This window comes from Syngnathus typhle, linkage group LG16, assembly GCF_033458585.1.
Source record: "Syngnathus typhle isolate RoL2023-S1 ecotype Sweden linkage group LG16, RoL_Styp_1.0, whole genome shotgun sequence".
NCBI classification, from domain to species: Eukaryota; Metazoa; Chordata; class Actinopteri; order Syngnathiformes; family Syngnathidae; genus Syngnathus; species Syngnathus typhle.
In genome coordinates this window covers 10,085,816-10,102,233 of record NC_083753.1, presented here as the reverse complement: position 1 = coordinate 10,102,233, position 16,418 = coordinate 10,085,816, and the positions used below count along the sequence as shown (strand labels likewise).

The 16,418-nt window shown below is 43.5% G+C and overlaps 1 long non-coding RNA gene across 1 annotated transcript; it reads right to left on the bottom strand.

Moving 5' to 3' along the window:
* Positions 1-6,602: 6,602 nt before the first annotated feature.
* On the bottom strand, positions 6,603-16,417 carry LOC133169423 (uncharacterized). The gene is made up of 4 exons (XR_009718409.1): positions 15,163-16,417; positions 13,152-13,265; positions 7,662-7,747; positions 6,603-7,461 (listed from the first exon to the last, which is right to left on the bottom strand). It is a non-coding gene; the product is annotated as an uncharacterized LOC133169423 (long non-coding RNA).
* Between the last annotated feature and the right edge of the window lies 1 nt (position 16,418).

Sequence of the window (16,418 nt, the reverse complement as noted above, 5' to 3'; positions counted from 1 at the left end):
AATCAGAAAGTGGGGGTGAGGGCGGGTGTGGCACTTTTCACTTTCATTTAACCTTTGACCATAATTTTTCCCTAATGAATTGGCCTGTTATGAGGAACATCTGAAAATGACGGTGTACCTAATGGAGTGTCCGAGTGACGTCACACATCAAACAGCCAATCAGAAAGTGGGGGTGAGGGTGGGTGTGGCACTTTTCACTTAAACCAGGGGTGCCGACCTCCAGTCCTCGAGGGGCCGCGTTCCAATATGTTTTCCAAGTGACCCTCGTTAAGCGCACCTGCGTGAAAAGTTTTAGCTCATTTCATGTTCTGCAGGAGCTAAAACTTTTCACGCAGGTGCGCTTAACGAGGAAATGACACGGACACTCCATTAGGTACACCGCCATTTTGAAGTGTACCTAATAACATGCCACTGTATTAGGGAAATATGGTCAAAGGTCACAGGTGTCAAGCTCTAGTCCTCGGGGCCGCGTTCCAATATGTTTTCCAAATGACCCTCGTTAAGCGCACCTGCGTGAAAAGTTTTAGCTCCTTTCACGTTCTGCAGGAGCTAAAACTTTTCACGCAGGTGCACTTAACGAGGGACCGATGACATCACAGATCAAACAGCCAATCAGAAAGTGGGGGTGAGGGCGGGTGTGGCACTTTTCACTTTCAGTAAAGTTTTGACCATGATTTTTCCCTAATGAAGTGGCCTGTGATTAGGTACACCTGAAAATGGCGGTGTACCTAATGGAGTGTCCGAGTGACGTCACAGATCAAACAGCCAATCAGAAAGTGGGGGTGAGGGCGGGTGTGGCACTTTTCACTTTCAGTAAAGTTTTGACCATGATTTTTCCCTAATGAAGTGGCCTGTGATTAGGTACACCTGAAAATGGCGGTGTACCTAATGGAGTGTCCGTGTGACGTCACAGATCAAACAGCCAATCAGAAAGTGGGGGTGAGGGCGGGTGTGGCACTTTTCACTTTCAGTAAAGTTCTGACCATGATTTTTCCCTAATGAAGTGGCCTGTGATTAGGTACACCTGAAAATGGCGGTGTACCTAATGGAGTGTCCGAGTGACGTCACAGATCAAACAGCCAATCAGAAAGTGGGGGTGAGGGCGGGTGTGGCACTTTTCACTTTCCGTGACGCTTTGACCATAATTTTTGATTATTTGATTTATAAAAAAAATAAAGGATCAGTGTGTGTGTGTGTGGTGGGCACGATTTGTTGAACGATACGTTTGAACGAATCTTTTGAGTGAACTGATTATAAAGATTCAGTTCACTTAAAAGAACTGGAATGCACATCACTGAATTCAATATCATGCCATTTTGGGTTTTATTTGTGTGTTTTTTATTTTTTTTATTTGTGTGGTTTTATTTCTGGCTCTGCATTGGGGCTCAACATTCTGGGTATACGACCGTGACTTTTGTAGATCAGCTACCACACCCCAAAAAATGTAATCCTGTAATAACCACAGCATACCAAACTATGTAAAAAAGGGCAAGTTTTTATTAAAAAGCCTGTAAAAAAAAAAATCAACAGCTTCAAAGTCCACAAAAAGCTGCATTTGTTCATGAAAGCATATGCCAGTAGAGGGAACTCATGTGCCGTCAAAGCAGCACCACTTCTTTGTCCGCATGCTGGGAATACTAAGTGGGAAAATCCATAAGAACATGTAAATGTACCATTAGCTCTCTGTTTAGCTGCCACAGCGACACTGATGAGCAAAGTAGCGGCACTGAAGGCGGGCTCACAATTAAGCAAGCATGGATGGATTGAATGCATGGATAAATAGTGGTGTGCAACCCGTGGCTCCAGAGCAACATGTGGCTCTTTCATCCCTCTGCTGTGGCTTTCTGTGAATTTTGGAAAATAAATAAATAAATCATTTAATGACATTTTAATAGCTTGTTTGTTTTTAAATTCATTTCTGAATTAAAAATGGTGCTCCCTCTGTCATCACACCGCCGTCAATTAAATGCAGATTTTCACAATCCCCCCCACAAATATCTACTGTTTACATCTCCCCATATGATTCAGTGAGCCTTTCTTCAATCTTCCAATGAGGATTAAAGAAATAGAAGCAAACACAGAGCTCCCCAAGAGGGTCAATGATTGGCATGTGCATGTAGTCATTTGTGCATGTGACACAAAGGGCGCTAATTGTGACCAGAGGCCATTGTACATCCAACCTCTGACTGACTCCAGATGACACGACACACCTCGGACCTATTTTAGCTCAGCATGTCGCTGCCTCGCTTATTGTCCCTCAAGCCTGTGACACCTATTAGATGCCATTAGCTTCCCGTGGCTCAAGCTTTGAAAAAAAGGCCCTGTCAAAACAACAAAGGCTGTACGCTCATTTGTTGATGGTCATGTATTAGAGAGGACACGCTGTGACATGCAGGAGAATGCTCCTTGGAGATTGTAGACCTCCACCAAGGACAACACAATGAATTCTTGGATCTGATACTTACTTCATGGCGTATTGATAACGTGTAAGGAGACCATTGTTGTAAACTTTTGCTAAAGAAAATGATGATGCTGGTAACAGTATCCGATGAATCAAATTCCACATGATGATGGAAAACATCAGACCACAAAAACTAATAAACAATATATACAGTATATAATAAAATAATTGAATGCTCCTACTGACTCCACTTCACTTCAAGTATTGTACCTTGTTGGTAGTCACCTCCAACAAAAGTCAACGTCTTGAACAATCACTCCTCACTTCATTTCTTTCCTCACTTTCCTGCTCCATTTCTTCCCCACCTTCCTCCTGCCCTTTTCCTCACTTGTTAACGAGAAGAAGTTGGCCTGTGGTGATTCACCTGTGTGTTCTCACCTGGCCTCTGACTCACTTGTCAGGGTGCCAAGTGAGGTTTGAGGTTGTCGAAGGCAGTGTTTCCCAACCTTTTTTCATTCACGGCAACAAAAATCTGTTAGGTGTTACACCAGCTTTTATATTAAAATTTGTTATATTACAACAAAATATGTAAAGTTCTATTCCTATGTATGTATGGTGAGTCGAATAATTGAATAAAAAGAAATACATTTTTTTTTAAATTGTATTTCTTTTGTAAATAAAAATGACAGTTTTTGAGAAAAGGTTTTAGACCAGGGGTCTCAAACCTGCGGCCCGCAGGCCAATTGCGGCCCTCAGGACAATGTTTTGTGGCCCCCTGCCTGAAATAAAATCTTTGTGTTAATGCGGCCCGCGGATTTATTCTCACATGCATCTGGGGGTTTTATATTTTTTAACACCTGTGGGCTCCCGTAGCTCAGGCTCGTGAGCTGGAAGTTTTTTTTCCAGCATAGACATGCCATCTTTAGGGTACATATTTTACATGGGGGCGCATAATACATGGAAAAAAACGGTACTTAATGCGGCCCAGCCTCACCCAGACTCTACCTCTAGTGGCCCCTTGGTAAGTTGAGTTTGAGACCCCTGTTTTAGACAGTGTATAAACTATTGAAAGTGATTGTGATCAAAATCCAAAACAATCAATATGGCTTAGTTTACTGTTTTAGACTAGCTCTATAAAATATTGCGACATTAAAAACAAAGTCACTTTTAAAGACGCTCTGCTGTTCTGACAGCGGCTGATTTGAAGTTTTGATGTACTTCAAAATAACATCTCTGAGTTTTTATTCTAAAGTTGAGCTTTGCATTGGCAGCGTGTTTGGTTACAAATATGTTTGTACCTTCCTTGAAGACATGTCAAAATGATGGGGACTCATGTGAATTCTTGTATAATTAAAAGGAATTGTGCATGTTTGAGAAATCCCGTTTCCTTCCCGCTACTCTTTACATAATGTCACTCAGGTATTTTTGTAGATTGACTGCATTTGATTAATGCGGCTGCGAGCGTCAACCATCAGTGATGACACACCGTATTCTTAGCTGCACCACAGCTTGCAGCCATGCACCTGTTCCTTCACACACAAACACACACACACTAGTACGCTTGAGTGCGTGTGGTTTTCAACTTGGCTTTTTCTCATTAAAGACCGGGCGCAATTTGACAGCTCATGACAGTGACGACTTGCACATAGCAGGCGCGGCAGTGACAGATATCCGACAGCTTGATGATAACTGTTGCCTTATTGAGGAAACACAGGTGTCCCTCATGGCCTACGACAATAGACAACTCTGATTGACGGATGGCTTTGATGAAAAGTTACACAACTGGAAACAAAGTGGATGTGGCTCAACCCGTCGCGATGACGTCATCCCATCATTTCCTTCTACCCTCACAAAATCATTCTGAGCAATGCTTTTTTTTTGGGGTTGTTTTTCTTTACACATTATGGCGTTTGCTCCTCTCGCGTGCCCTCTGTCAACAGTAAACTTTGTGAAAAGCGAGCTTAACAGGCCGTGAAAGGGCAGCACAGATGGCTACATCCTAGGTGGTAATTATCAACTACTTCCTTCCCGACAACAAGGAAGGGGAAAAAAGTAACAAGGCAAGGTGTTGCCGTCAGGTCAACTGATGGCGCTGACACGTTTCGTAGGAGTTCTCTGGCAGTGAGCTCAAACCGACAAACGGGGACAGAAAGGGGTGAGGGAATTTACCGCAAGGGTTCTTCTGGAGGCCTGACAGCACATTGACGGTGTCAAAGGTCAAGAACCACCATGAGGAGATTTTTTTGGGGGCTTCATTACACAGAAGCCACAAGCAAATATTTTTCTTAAGGTTTTATCTGCTCCACTATATATATATATTTTTTTTTGCCAAATCCCTTTTCAGTTTCTGAAACGTGTTTGGGAGTTTTAGAGGTCAAACATGAGAGAAGACAGAATGTGAAGTTTCAGTCATAGTTGTGGAAGGTTCCTTCATCTGTCAAGAAATGATCCCCCTGCAATTTTGTCATTCCAAACTGGGTGTTACTAATTATGACTTCTTTTTTTTTTTCTCCCAAAAACTTTACCGTTTATTTTGCTGTAGATGTATTAAAATGACATGTGACAGCTAATTTGAAACCTCTTTGAATCACAGGAAATGTAATGGAGAACAAGGTGATAGACAAGGCTCCCCCTACCTCCGCACAATCCGCCCGCAACATTCAAAAATATGGAAATGGGGCTCGTATTTGGATCTTTGTGTGGTTGTCATTCTCACATGGGGCACATCAAAGCCATATGACCTGATTTTGCACCTGCTGTTTAATTAAATTTACAAGACAGACAGAGTCTCCACTCCTGGTGATATACAAATCTAGCTTTATTACCCGCTACTGTAATTTACAAGGCAATTTACCGCTGAGCGCTAATGGAGCCTGCCCAAGTGCTCCCTCTGAAAACATATACAAACATGTGCAACAACAAGTTGTGTGGAGACCAATCCCAAAATACCAAGTTCACTTTTTTCAAATGTAACCACAACTGGTAACATTCCACCAGCTAGTCCAAAAGTGTCAAACTCAAGGCCCGGGGGCCAGATACGGCCCGCCCCATCATTGTATGCGGCCCGCGAAGACAAATTGTGCATCAAATATGTCATTACTAGAATTGCAAATTTTTAATATCGTTTTTTTTTTTAATATTTGATCAGTTTTTACTTTTAAAGTTTGACACCCCTGGTTTAAATCTAGGCTTAGGGTTTCAAAGTAGGGTCTCATACTAGAGTTAGGGTTTCAAAGTAGGGTTTAAAGCTAGGCTTAGGGTTTCAAACTAGGGTTAGGGTTTCAAACTAGGGTTTTATACTAGAGTTAGGGTTTCAAAGTAGGGTTTAAAGCTAGGGTTAGGGTTTCAAATTAGGGTTTCATACTAGAGTTATGGTTTTAAAGTAGGGTTTAAAGCTATGGTTAGGGTTTCAAAGTAGGGTTTCATACTAGAGTTAGGGTTTCCAACTATGGTTTAGTGTGAAGCGATAATAAAACATCGATTAATCCATGACACTCACCCTACCTTACATATTTTTCCTTTGCATTTGTTGCTACTATCAGGCAGCTCCAAATTTCATCATAAGTATTAACCAATGCACATGAGGTGCCGGCAACAGCTACAACATAAAAGTCTACTGTGTGCGCTTAGAGCACCAGCTGCCATGCGGCCATGGGTGCACTCCTGCCTCATGAAGGGAATACACTTTTGAGAGACACCCACCAATCTGTGGCTAACCCCCAACAAAGATATTCAATAGCGCTAAATGTTTTAAGGTCTTACAGGGATTAAACTACAACTAAACACACCAGCTACTAACAAGATCTTACATATACTTGTACCAGGTGCTTTGTTTTCATCACACTTGGCTTCGTGCAGTCCTCTATTTGGATTGCCAAATTTGAACTGTGCTTACAATTGCAGTTCATTTATAGTTAGGAAATAACCACAGCCATAACCCTAAACAGAATACTACAGATGTGAGGATTATTGTCATCTGCCAACATGGCCCCAGCGCAAAGTTATTTTTTCATCACCCGGAGTAAGCGGTAGGAATCGGAGAGTTACTCGTATAAACCACAATTTTTTTGTTGTTGTGTCTCACCTTGGTCCGATCTATTGCATACACAATCGACTATCCTTCTCAATTTGGGTTCTCAATTTGGGCTTTGAAATTATGCACATTTGTATTTATTATAAGTAAATACATGGAAGTGTGCATTTGAGATTACATACAGACCTCTGTGATTGCATGTGAGTAAGAGACAAGCTCAGGTTTGCAGGAGAATACGCATCTCAGGCAATCCATAATAGATGATGAAATTTGGCAAGCCGTCCAGCCTTATGGTCTTTTCTCTCCTCCTCCAGCTGCTTGTTTTCCCACAACTCATCTGTGCTGCTGACCAACACTTGTTCGCCATCGTGAGCAAAAGCGACAATGTGTCCGAATGTCCCCGTCTCTGGCAGGGAGCATCTTCATGTTCCTCAAAACGAGTTAGATGGTGAATCTGAAAACATTCGCCCCAACCCGCCATGAGCACATATGGTCACAAAGCCCACGAGAAAATGTCAAAGTTGAGCTGAAAGGCCAAAGTTGGTGTCACGGAATACATAGTGGCAAGACACTCTCGGGTGGTATCTTCTCCTCTTGCTGTTCAAGTGTGAATCGAAGAACAGAAGCCAATGTGGCCGCTCTCAAACAGGTATTCTTTATCTTCACCGTTGTCTCCTCCCGAAGGATGGCCGCAATTAACACACGCACACACCACAAAGGAGAGACAACGCTTCGAAAACGACAACGCCGCGAGCCACAGCACGGCACATGGCAAGCAAAGTGGGGAGAAGGAGCAAAAATGAGGAAAACAAAAAAGAAAAAGAGAGGCAAGACACCAGAGAGGCTGTTTCTTTTTTTCTTTCTATAAAGGTGCAGGTGCATAATTTGAGTGACTGCCAGGCTGCGCTCTCTGTTTGCTTCCATATTAACGTTGTCAGCTTTTTTGACTTGCTCGCTCCTCATCTGCACCGCTCCATGTTGTGCTGCTCACTCATGTCATTTCCAAGCGCTTCCTCCTCAAAAAGCTCTGCAAAAAAAAAAAAAGTATGCCACAAACTTTAAGTCTAGGCCAGTCTGTATTATTCGTTTTGAACACATTTGCATTTTTCATACTGTGGCAGCTCAGTAAAGTTTTATAAGATATACGCAAACTAAAATTTAAATAAATAAAGGCACATTTTTATTTTATGACTACATGTATATCAGACACATAAATGTATGTTTTACCACTTATCTTGTTAAGGGTCAATGGCGAACTGGAGCAACATCATGATAACACCAAAGATCCAGTTTGAGGTATGCATTGTTGATCTCTGCAGACAGACACACACACACGTACACACACACATGTAAACACACAAAGTCTCGCTGAAGAACAGCCATATTTGTGTAATTAAGCCCTAATCATGTCGTTGCTTTATCACATTATTTATTTTCGTCCCTACAGATGTTTGCCTCCATACCGAGAGCTCTTTTTAATCAGCGAGACAGATGTCTCTCGTGACAAAAGCAAAACCTTTAAATCAGCTCAAATGCTCCCACCGACTGTGCGCAAACACGTGCAAAACACAATCAGCTTGTTGTATTTTTGGCTTTCTAATAACAAAGCGGTACATTCGAGGATTATTATGAACAATGCTGTATAATGCATTGTTTGGCAAGCATGAGGTAAAGTTAAATATTTTTTTGATCATCTTTTTGAGGTTTAACAAATGAAAAAAAAAAATGGTTGACAGAAGTTTAAAAAAAACCAAATTGGGTGCAAATCTGGTGGATTTTATTTTTTCCCCACCTCAGAATACAAATAGCAGAATCCTGTTTATTCCTAATATTATCTTTGCGTGCCGCTTCACAATAAAGGTTTTCATTGTCATTCAGGAGAGTGCAAAGTACCGATTGCAGAAACTGCAGCCCACCAAAAAACATCCACAATTTTTTCATTCACTTTTGTCAGTACTTCAGCCTTGGCGGCGGGCTCTACTGACTAATGACTATTGATCTCTGCTCAGAAATGGACTGCTAATGATGTAGAAACAGACTTCTGTCATCAATAAATGTTGAGAAATCCAATCTTTCATGCTGATAAAAAGTTCCCAGTTCTGTCTCATACTTGACAGAAGTTGTGCTCAGAGACGAAAAAAAAAGTTTTACAAATGACCAAATGTCACCAATTAGTTTGAACTCTGCATTTTTGATGACACCAGTTGGTGTGGTGGGGCGGTTGGCAGGGGTTAGCAAGAAGAGGGGGGGGAATTGATGGGCTGTGCCTCCAAAATGTAAATTAAACAAAAGGCGGGAGTTCACACGACAGCTTTGGAGGGGCAGGACCGCAGACTCGTGATTGGCTCGGTGCAAAAGGAGAGCAAGTGGAGCACGGTGCAGCAAACATTGGCACACATGGCGAAGAGCTCGGAGGCAGCTGAAGCAAAATAACTTCTGTTCCAGGGAACAACAAAGGAGGAACAACCGGCGAGGCCCACAACTTCTTGGTCCTTGTTATTATGTGATTTTGCAATCAAGAGGATAGGATCTGATCTACAGACCATGGACAGCTGGTTCATTTCCACCGCCGGGCCTTGTGGGAGATGTAGTTTCTTCTCTCAATGACATATGCAATTCCCAAATGTCCCTCCCCTCTCTCTCCATAATTGCCGACTTTTCAGTAACAGAAGGAGAGCCATTTGTGTGTGTGTGCGTGTGTGTGTACAGCCTCTGCTCTCGTCAGGGTCCAGCCTTACTTCAAGGGATAAATAAAAGATGCAGAGTTTATCTAAAGGAGCCTAGCAGAAGGTAGACGCAGGCAAGATGGATACAGAGGGATTCTTCAGAGAATCTGGGCCGTGCATGGCACCGCATCCATTTTCCATTTGGGCCCGACATGGTTCAAACACGCTGCATTGTGGGCTACAGATTGTGTTGACTGGGTGTCCCTCAAGTGACATGTAAAAAGCCGGCCCCCCCATCTGCCCGACAGATCTGTGCGGGCAGCGCCTGAAAGCGTTGGCAGAGAGAGACAGGTGGGACGGACAGACGGACGGACAAACTGGAAGGCAAGTGCCACTCAGTCTCCTTCCAGCTACATGATCAGCACGACAGAGGGAGCGAGGGAAACTTATGCGGCGGCAATGGAAAATGCGAGCCCCGATCGTGTTTGTGGCGTGATGCATACCTGTTCATACACACCCGGAAGCTCCAGGAAACAGACCTGCTGATGATGCACCCCGACAGCCTGCATGCGGCTAAATTATGCTAATAGCATGCAGTCATCTGCCTGGTGCCATTTGACTCGACAAAAACACTTAAACACTCCATCTATTCCTCTAAGTGGGAAGACGAGAGGCCATCTTGGATGGGTGGGCCTGTGGGTTTTTTAACGGGAACAGAGCAGACGAGTCGGTGACACGCCGCAGTCTGTTCGCCGCAGTGGCAGGAGGACTAGAAGAAGCCCGTCGGCATACATGTGTGTGTATGTGTGGTAAACAGAAACAATCTTATATCATATCTCAGTCAGTTATTTGCTTGCATATATGTATGGAAGGAAGAAATAAATAAAAGCCAACAATGTAAGAGAGACAAACTGTGAGGGAATGAGAGTGCCGAGAGAATAGAGCAGGCCATGGTTTCGTTTGAGGTTCACTATGGAGATAAATGTCAATTCTAACTCTCTGTTGGCCTATACGGGCACAAATTGAGCAGCCGCGCTCCCGTTATCAGCTGCGCACACACACACACACACACACACACACACAGTCTCCCTTCCGCTCTTGAACAATTAGCTTTATGGTGGCTCTGAGCCTGTGAAATGTCATTCTGCCAGGTAAACTAGCTATTATATCACAAAGGCTACAGCTGAGTCAATTATACAGCGTAGGGGGGGGTGAAGGTTGGGGGGGGGGGGGGGGTCAGGGGAGGAAGAGAAGGGGGCAATGAATGCATGAGTCCATCAAAGGAGAGGGCACGCAGGTCAACGGTGGAAGAGGCTGCGGGGAAAAGAAGCTGTTGGGATAAAAAAAAAAAAAGAGAGAGAGAGAGAGTTTCAGTCTCGTCAGTAATTATGCTAATCTGATATTTACAACAGAGACGACATCACTACAATCTTGCATGCAATTAAAACATGAGCAATATGCTGTTTTCTGAGTACAGTGTACATCACAAAACACTTTTGTGATATTTCAAATACAAACCTAACAGAGGGAATTTAGTAATAAAGCAGCCGGCCGTACTCAACTTGAATACCTTTGTAGCTGCTATAGTGGAAAGAAATGTGATGATGCTTATGGAATGGTGAAGCGTACCACAAAGAGGAGGTGATATGGATAAAGTCCTCAAGATTGCGCTTGAGTAAATTTAAGAGCAGCCAAGACGATGAAGGGGCTGCTTCTGTAAGCCTGTCACAGATGCTGTCCTCTCTGCAGAGTGACCAGATGGAGCCTGATACACGGGGGCAAACAAAGATGGCCCCCTGAGGGCCTCCCATCCTTACTCACTCACCACTCCTCACCTCTCAAATGGATTTGGGGGTAAAAGTCACTTGTTCCCTGTCTCAAGCCCTCCAATGCACCCATTACCTCCTGTGAAGAGCCCAAATGCCAGCACATCCCACCTGGGCCCAGCCAAGCCTGTCCCGACAGGAAGGTGGTGCTGATGGTGTGTGTGGGGAGGGGGGGTAGTTTGACACACAGTTCTGAGGGCACCCACCCCTGACGGAAACACAATGGCCCAAGGGCCGGCTGGCCGGCTGACTGGGTTAGCTACAGATAACGTTGTTAATCGCGCAATGGCAAACAGCGGCCGGCGAACAATGAGGAAGCGCCAGTGCGGTGATTGGAAAATATCTCCCAGCACAAACACGCGCTCATTGATGTTAATACACACATACACACACACATACATAAATGTGGAACATTGTAATTGAGCTCTCAACTCAAGGTGTTCCAGGCTGATAGACATGAGAAGAATAGACGATGTATTCCTTTTTTTTGTATTCAGACGAGTATAAATCGCCAGAAATCCCTCAGCCTATTCTCTCATAATCTAAGTTTTGTACAATGAAAGCACATTGCTTTGGAATCCGGATTTTTTTTTTTCCCCTCTACCTTTTTTTCCTCCAAATTCCATCTGGGTGTTAGAAGATACGATACATTCATACTTAGGAAAAGAAGATATTTACTGTTGAAACATTTGCAAAAGGGTTTGCCACTAAAGCCATACAGCACATCCTCTGCAGATGTTTATTGTTTTAGAACAGACCAAATAAACAGAAGAGCAAAAATGAATTTAATCTCATAAAAGAAACTAATGTCCAATAATTTGCAGAATATAAAGTTGGGAAAACTCCAAAAAGTTGTATTATGGGAAAAAGTGTCTAAATGGTTTGAAGGGTCACCAAGAAGCTAAAGTACATTTTTAATATCCTAAAATTTTAAGAGACCCCACACATGTGCCTTTCAAAAATGACTCCTGCTCCTTCCATCTGGGGTGCACCACATAAATCCGCAAATCCACTCAGTTTTTCACACCTGACAGTCATATTAATTTCATGACGCCTTTCTGGGCTAAGACGTGATTTTGGTTGGTTCGCCGATCAGCGGGGTTTTCTTCCACCGAAAAGCTGCTATAAAAAGCATCCAGCAGCTTTTTTTTTTTTTTTGCTGAAAAGCGAGTCAAAGTCATCTTGATCTTCTGAGTGGTGAGAATCAAAACGCTCTCAGAGAGCGCACATTTAACACCACAGTGGAGATTTTAGAAGCTTCCAACCTTAGAACATCTTTGTATGTTATCACAACAGTCTTGAAGATTTACAATTTTCCACATTTGAGCGGATATAAAATAACATATTCATCTTTCCACTCTGATGCAAGCTAACCTTCATGATGTGAGTTGGCCCTCGTTGATGAATGTTTACGCCCGTGCATCAGAATGTTGCCGTGCGTGTGTGGAAATCACAGGGGGCTCCTATCCGCTGTTTGGCTCACATTTTGGCAGTCCTCGAAACTCTGCCATGCATACGGAAACATGCAGGAGCGGGCCTGGAATCAAGGTCAGGTTTGGAAAACCATGTCGTGACGTTCCCAGGACTTGACTTTCTGCTGAGTTTGGCATTTGTGTGCACAAGCTGTCCCCTGAGGTTGCAGCCAGGAATCACCCATCACTGCTTATCCCGAGCAACCTGTAATGAGCTACTCGAGGACAGTCCTTCTTAGGGACAATGTTTGAAGGATCTTGGCATGCCAGTTTGCATAAAACGAATACATGGCCTTCTGGCACCAACGTGGAGCTACATTCACCAGGTACATTAAAAGTTACTCTGCTGGCGGGGGATTCTGGCAACATTCATCCATTCATCTTTAATGCGGGGTCTCATGTTTGTCGCGGGCCGCATCGTCGTCATAGTTTCCTATGGAAGGCCATTATGACTGTCAACCCAAATAATCTCATATTATACGCAGTATAAACCACGCAACAAACTGGTGAGTTTTGGAATCAGAGACTAGTAAAAACTTTTAAAATTTAAAAAAAAAAAAGATGAATGGCAATAAATATTGCTAGAAACATCTCTATTTTTTAAAATTGAAGACAATTTTCCATTTTGGTATTGACATAAGATTTGTCTTCACGGGCCAAATATGGGCCAAAATTGGCCCACGAGCCAGAATGTGACACCCCTGTTCCAATGGGTTTATCTATTTGACAGGTGACAGGGAACTGGAATAATACCTGAATGTCGACTGGTCACCAATCAATCACGGCTCATGTGGGAGGGGGGGTGACATCAGCCACTGTGTTCCAAGACAGTAGAATACATCACTCCAGAAAGTATCCCGTCTCTGCCTGGACATAATAAGATCATGCTGAATCAGTCCAACATCAAAATATCCAGTTCACCCATCTCGCTCTCTCCAAATGTCAAGAGGGCTCCGACTGAAAGTACAAAGCCGCAAAGATTAGAAAGCCTTCGCTCCACTTTTTGCGGCGACCTTAAAAGGAGCGGCGCAGTGTGCAAACATCTGGTCCATCAGCTGGATCCTATGCATCAGCGGGCACAGGGACACACTGGGACAGGTTGGCGGCTGCCTTTGACAGCAACAGTTAATTTCCAACATAATCAATTTATGTGCAGCTCCATAATAACCATCTGTGTTGTGCATAGAGGAGGACAGTTCTGAGGAACAGCACAGCGTTGGCTGCTGCTCCGCCTCTTCCTCTTCTCCACCAGCTACGCCAGGAGCAAGAGGGAGAAGGAAGCAAGAAAAGGGTGATGAAAACAAAAGCGGTGAAGGTGAGAACTCAGAGGAAGGAATGACTTTGGTGTCCAGAAAAGGAGTTAGATCATGACATTGGGTGGCAGTGAATATAATTTAAATGCTCGATATCAATTAGATGAAAAATACTGTAATGTTCATTACATGATGCAAATGCATTGAGGCGGGTCCTTTCAACATTCCCCCCTGCTGTGTAAAATAATTTTTCTACAAGGTTAGCTCCCCTGGCACCACATCCTTGTTCACCTCTAGTGTCAAAATTTGCCAAGGAAAGTGTCACTCAGCCAATTACTTTGTGTGCTGACACGCAAACACACCCACAGCTGGTATGTAACACAACATGAAAACTGAATTAAGCTCGGTTGACCCCTGACCCCACCACATCTAATTTTCATAAGAGGAATCACCATAATGGGCCCACCTCTTTCTTCTCACTTCCCTTGACGTTAAAAACATGTTTGTGTGTATGTTTTAGCCATGTTAAGGCATTGGTCCAAAATTGAGGCCAAGAAATTAAAGTGACAGAATAATTTTGCTAAAAGTCAAACTTATGCTTTAATATGAGCTGAAGCCCTATTCTACTAATTTTGCTGACTCAACTATTTTAGTTCTAGTGACAGTATAAAATAAGTAATTAGTATTCCAATGAGTCACATTTTTTTTTTTATAACAAAGCATTTTTTTTAAAATAAATCTCCAATGCAGTCTACAAGTCGAACTCAACACAGTCAAAGCAACCTATCATGAATTATACATGTGCTGTGTGAACGTCCATGTGTCCCTCTACAATGTAGAGTCTACATCCTCTACCATCCTAATTGACATGCAGCAGGGCCGAGCAGCTGCGAGGCTTTCCGCATCACGTGTGCGTGTTTATGAATGTGAGTGTATATGTGGAGGGAGAGAAACTGTACAGCACTCTGTAAAGTCATGGCATTCTCAAGGCCACCTGGACAGAAAGGTCTTCAGCTGCCACCATCGTTGCAAATACAGGCATAGGCACGAACATAAAATCCATTTCTATCATTTTTCTGAAACATGTAAAGTCATTTACTGACTTGTAGTTGTCAAAGATACAAAAGATCAGAATGCTGAATACAGTGAGATTGAGGATAGTGTTAATCTATTAATGTTGGAATTGGCCACAAACGAATAAACATTTTTGATGCACTGATTAAAAACAAGCAAGAATGTCATGAAAATGAGGCTCCAACAACATAAAGTATTGTCATGATCAAAAGTTTGAGTTGTTTGCCAAGCACCGAGAGGGCAGCTTGGACATCATATGATGTCAGGATGAGAGGAACGTTCTTTCTTTTGTATTTTTCTGGTGAAGCTTTTGCCAGGTTGTTGAAAATGAGAAGAGGTAAACAAACCTTTGACTACTTTTTTTACATGCTAGCTAAGAAGTGTCACAATGAAAATCAGATACTCATGCTCTTTTGTTTCTCAACAAGCAGACTCACCCAAGTTTTGTTTCTCCACTTCCTTCCTTTCCTCTAGCAGAAGCCTTTGAATCCATCCTGCTTCTGAATTCTTCATGGAACTCCAGCATTTCAAAGACTTCTTTTGCGCTTCCCTCCTCCTTCCCACGTGGAGCGCTGGCCAAGTCTGGAAGAGGGACTGCCCATCAGAGGTTGGCTGCTATCAGCAAGGGGAGCCCCGTGTCTCCAATTCAGGTCACTCTTGGCTACAGACGGGGACTTAAAAGCAAGCCACAAAGTGTCCTGTGATCCCAGTAAGCACGCTTGTTAGTGGAATTGATAAGGCACCCATACACCTGGGTCCTCTGAAGTTGGCATGGTGTCTTAAAGGGGGGGAAAGTACGAGGAGCCAAGGCCGGGCGCAAACGCGGCGAAACGAGGAACGGCGGGATGGAGGCGGAGGGGGGAAAAAGGTCTTTTTGGCATGGGACGAAACGGAATATGTTTGGGAGAGCGACCTAGAACATTGCGGAATGATGTACAAATACAGGGCATATGGCAGCCAACCATTCCGAGAATCCGAAATGCGCTTTGGCTCAAACGTGTCATTTTCCTCCTGCAGAAACTTTCAGCCATTTGTAAACCATTGCCAAAACACGGTCGCTTGATACTTTCTTGCAAGTCCGTACGTGCGTGATGCAACACCTACATCCTGGTATTTTAATGCCACACAATGCTTAGATGCCACATTTATGATAATCAGAGTATAATTCATTTATCGGCTCTACCTTGGCCATGTGTTGACCCCACGGCCATGTTGCCAGCGCACATCTGGCTGCACGGTGCGGCGCTGAGACCTGGATGGGATTTGCCCCTGGTGATGGGGCATCTGGGAGGCCAGATGAAGCCGAGGCTTGATGAGTGCTTTGTCTATTATGGATATGGGGCTTTATGGAGACATTGACAGCTGCACATTGGCGGTCTCCTGAGCAGGAGGCCTAGTTCGGCAGTTGTGCGCGTTCCCTTGTCAAAGAACAAACGGAGTGCTTTACTTATAGGATGGATGCTATCCAGGACCTGCTGCAGGAAGAAGAACATGGTTAAGTCCAGGCCGACTAAACCTGACTGAACAGTTGCGCATTATAGGTTTCATGAGTGGCTGACCTTTCGGTTAAAAGTTTCGCTGCAAATTTTGCGGAGGTTAACAGCCAATCAAAAATGCATAAAAGCTTTTAACTACCGTAATTTTTGGACTATAGGTCGCACCGGAGTATAAGTCGCACCAGCCATAAAATGCC